Here is a 4,923-nt window from a genome sequence, read left to right on the forward strand (position 1 = left end):
GTTTTGTGAACACACCTAGTAGCAAAAAGCTTGTGAGCTTCAGTGAGTCACCCCACCTCAGTGTTTCCCCTGACATCTGAAGGTGTGAAACACCTCCCCATGAAGCAGCAAAGCCAATTACCCTTCCTGTCTGTTCTGTTGCATTCTCTTTAGCCTTGTTCTCAGGCTCTGGCTCATGCTTTTCTGTTTCTCTTTGCTCAAGACCTCAGGCCTTCTCTGTGTTTATTCTAAGCTTTTTAGCTGTTCGATCTGCTCTCAGCTTCATGCATACATACGCAGTCACTTCAGTTGGGTCAAACTCTGTGGGGCTCCATGGACTGTAGTCCACAGTGCTCCTCTGTCCATGGGATTCTCCAGTTGAGAATACTGGAGTGGGTTGCAGTGCTCTTAACTTCATTCCATTTCTAATATGCATGGTGGGAGGCTGGGGTGGGTCTGCTTCTCTGGTAGAATATATACCAGTTGTAATACGTACCTTGGCTCCTTTCACACTCATCTCCTAGAAAGTGGGTGATGATTATCAGGATATTGGGAAGGAGGTGGAGAAAAAAGGGAACATTTCCCCACCTGTGACCCCCACTTCACACCTCTGGAAACATTCCTGGGCTGACTTGGTCTAACTGGGACCTCAGCTCCTTCATATGGGATTACAGCTCCCTACTGGGTGGCAGGTACTGGATCAGGGTCCCTCCTCAGCCTCCGAGTTGACAGGCAGTGGCAGCATCCTGTCTAACTAATGCCTAGGGAGGCTCCTCTTTCTTGAGCCAGGGCAACACATCCCTCTATTCAACACCCTGAGTTTAAACTCTCAGACTTGGTTCTCTTTCCTTGGTTCAGTTCTGGCTGGGAATCCTGAAGATGTCTTTGGCTGCACTGGCACTTGGACCTAGGGTAGGATTGCCTGCAGGCACAGGTGTCCCGAGCTGGGCTGGATCCCTCCTACCTGTGACCATAATCTGCAGGGGGTCACTGACATTGGACCCCACAGAGAGAGACATGTGTAGGACCCGGCATGTATTCTGGTCACTGGCCCAGTGGTGAAGGTGTTGAAATGATATCCCTGGAGCTTGGGCAAAATGGTCCCATCTCTTTTGAGCAGTCTGAATATCACAAATGGAGGACTGAAGTGACACTGAAGAGTCACAGTCTGTCCTAAGGGAACCACGGGGCATGGTCAGGCTGACAAAGAGGGCTTCTCATATTCACCTAGGAGAGAAGGAGACATAGGCTTTGAGAGAAAAATAGGAATGATCCCCTCTCCCCACTGCCCTCGTGGGTGCTTCCCCTTCAATTCTTCCAACTCTCCTCCCCTAAAGTGCATCACCCTGATGCTCAGGGACACATAGTGCTTGGGGACAGACAGAGACACAGTCAACCCAGGATGGACATCATGCTTAGATTTTATTTTCTAAGATTTCTTAGATTTTATATTCTAAGAATATGATTCTTGGAAGTGATTCTTCTCAGGAGAAGAATCACTCCTTGGGTTGACAAAATGTTGAGAAGCCCAAAACAAAAAACACTGGAGATTCCCTGGTGGTCCAGTGGTTAGGACTCAGCACTTTCTCTGCCAAGGGCCCAAGTTGAATCCCTGACCAGGGAACTAAGATCCTGCAAGCTTCGTGATGCAGGCAAAAGAAAATATCACAAAAAAATTGATGCATGGACAAGAAGGGGAAGGGCTTCTCTGTTGCATTTGTTGTAGCTCAAATGGTAAAGAATCTTCCTGCAGTGCAGGAGAGCAGGGTTCAGTCTCTGAGTTGGCAAGATCTCCTGGTCAGGGAATTGGCAACCCACTCCTGCATTCTGGCCTGGAGAATCCCATGGATAGAGGAGCGTGGTGAGCTACAGTCCATGGCGTCGCAAACAGTCGGACTCGACAGAGCGACTAACACTAACACAACTAAGCAGTGAAAAAGCCCCTTGCCTGAAAAGAAGGAAGTAAACCTTGAACCTCGCTCCTTTGTTAGCTAACCTACATCAAATCTGTGACAAGGTCCAAATGGCCCTGCCTGATGGCCAGACACTTCCTTGGGGTCAGCTTTAGTGGGTGCTCCTGCTGATCCTGTTGTTAAGGGCTGGTTGGAGAGGCCACGAACCACCTTGTAGGAGAGGGGTCTGTAGGGTGCAGCCTCTTGCTCCCCTCTCATGATTGAAATGGCACTCGGGGGCTCAGCTCCTAGCTGACAGACTTCACACTGCCCCTTCATGTCCAGAGTCCAGACATGGGCTAACCTCTGGGGAGAGTGAAGATGAGTATCAAGGTCAAAAGAGATAAGGGATCCACAGGGCATGCCGCTCTCACTGTACTGACAGGGATCTCACCCTGGTCCCCCAGTGTCCTCTGCATCAGCCCCAACTGCTCTGCTCAACAGAGAAATAAGGGATAGGGAGGACTCAGCCACAGCTGCCCAGATCCTCAGACTCACACAGAATCCTAGAAGGAAAACCCTGTCAGAGATGGCTTGTCCTGATGGATCCCACGTTCCTTGCACCCTTATCCAGGGAACCTGGTCAGTGGTGCAAGGACCCCCCAATTTCCACCATAACCCTCTCTGACTGTGTCTTTCTGGACTCATCGAGACTCAGGAGGCTGAGGAGTGTGGGGCACATGGCTCTGCTTCTGTGAGACAGAAGGCACAACTGAGCAAAGCTGACTGAGTCACAGGATGAGGAAGGTGGGCGGTGCTGTTGGTACAGTCAGCTGGTTCATGTCACATGGGAAGATGGCCAGCCTCTTCTCACTCCAGGGATTAAAGTCTGACCTGAGCCACATCACAGAGCACGCCTCATGACCCGACCATCACATTTTGTTTCCCTAAACACTATCAACCTCAGATATGCAGATGACACCACCCTTATGGCAGAAAGTGAAGAGGACCTCAAAGGCCTCTTGATAAAGGTGAAAGAGGAGACTGAAAAAGTTGGCTTAAAATCAACATTCAGAAAATGAAGATCTTGGCATCTGGTTCCATCAGTTCATGGCATCTGGTCCCATCACTTCATGGCAAATAGATGGGGAAACAGTGGAAACAGTGTCAGATTTTATTTTTGGGGGCTCCAAAATCACTGCAATGGTGACTGCATGAAATTAAAAGATGCTTACTCCTTGGAAGGAAAGTTATGACCAACCTAGATAGCATATTGAAAAGCAGAGCCATTATTTTGCCAACAAATGTCCATCTGGTCAAGGCTATGGTTTCTCCAGTGGTCATGTATGGATGTGAGAGTCAGACTGTGAAGAAAGCTGAGCATGAAGAATTGATGGTTTTGAACTGTGGTGTTGGAGAAGACTCTTGATAGTCCCTTGGACTGCAAGGAGATCCAACCAGTCCATTCTGAAGGAGATCAGCCCTGGGATTTCTTTGGAAGGAATGATGCTAAAGCTGAAACTCCAGTACTTTGGCCACCTCATAGGAAGAGTTGACTCATTGGAAAAGACCCTGATGCTGGGAGGGACTGGGGGGAGGAGGATAAGGGGATGACAGAGGATGAGATGACTGGATCGCATCGCTGACTCGATGGACGTGAGTCTGAATGAACTCCAGGAGTTGGTTATGGACAGGGACGCCTGGCGTGCTGCGATTCATGGGGTTGCAAAGATTCGGACACAGCTGAGCGACTGAACTGAACTGAACTGAACTGAACTGAAACACTATCAGCCTAAGAGGATTTGAACAGATCTTGCTGCCTTTAGGAAGTAGTAATGGTGATTCATGTGATTCAGGGTGATGCAGGATGCTTTTCCCAAGCTCATGATAATCTGATTAACCTTAACTCTGCAGAAGAGAAATCACATGTACCCACATCATATTTCAGGCTCAGTGCAGGTTGGCAATTAAAGACTCATTAATAGAGACTTTTATTCTGCATTCTTCTGAGAGGACCAGACATGCATATATGGCTCTTTGAAAATACATTGTAATATATGTGATTAAGAAACTGTGTTAGTTTCAGGTGTACAATAAAGTGACTCAATTATTCATATACATGCATCTATTGCTTCTCAAATTCTTTTCCCACTGAGGTAGTTACAGAATATTAAGTAGAACTCTCTGTTTTATACAGTAGGTCCTTGTTGGTTATCTATTTAATACAGCCATCTGTATACGTCAGTTCCAAACTTTCAGTCTAACCTCCCCCTGATACTGTCCCCCCTGGTAACCATAACTTCATTCTCTGTGAGTCTGTTTTGTAAATAAGTTCATTTTTTTAGATGTCACAAATAAATGATATCATGTGATATTTGTCTTTCTCTGACTCTTCCTCATCTGAAATTATTTCGTGACTGTGAGTGGAAACTTTGCACACACAACACTCTCTCTGTCTCGCTCTCTTCCTCCCTTTCCAATCCAAGGACCACACATGTACACAAAGATAACGTGTGTAAAGATGACTGTGGTGGTTTTTTGTGAGGGGGATTTGTTCTGCCTGAAAAGGTGGACCACCTTGCTTCCTAGATACTCAGATGAACACAAAATATGTCAAGTAGAGACTTCCAAGCTCCAGAATGCTTGAGTGAGGGGCGTGTCCACATCAATCAACTCCAAACTGGGGCAAAATGGCCCAGCTGTTTCAGGACTCCAAGGGCAGACATACACCCAGTTCAGTGGTTGTTCATAGACAGGAAATAACCTCAGTAAGGGCAGAGATTCCACACGGTTTTCCTGGGGGTGGGGGTCGTTAACATTAGTGATGCTCCCTAAGTAATAAATCTGGTCGCCTTCTGATCATATTGTGTCTAGTGGGAGTAACAGTACAGTCTCCCTTCTTAAAATTTCCTCTTGTTTACTTAATATCATGTTTCAGAATTGATCTGTATTCTTTGTCATTTCAGTTTGTGCATTTTTACTGCCATGTAATGTTTCATTGCAGACATATAAACCACAATTTTTTTTAATTTTTTTTTAAACTTTACATAAT

General features: G+C 46.5%; 1 pseudogene; it reads right to left on the minus strand.

Moving 5' to 3' along the window:
* The window catches only part of LOC105002291, a 19,338-nt pseudogene extending 16,725 nt beyond the window's left edge, over window positions 1-2,613 (minus strand).
* Window positions 2,614-4,923: the final 2,310 nt, after the last annotated feature.

Source organism: Bison bison, unplaced genomic scaffold (genome assembly GCF_000754665.1).
Source record: "Bison bison bison isolate TAMUID 2011002044 unplaced genomic scaffold, Bison_UMD1.0 scf7180017864450, whole genome shotgun sequence".
NCBI classification, from domain to species: domain Eukaryota; kingdom Metazoa; phylum Chordata; class Mammalia; order Artiodactyla; family Bovidae; genus Bison; species Bison bison.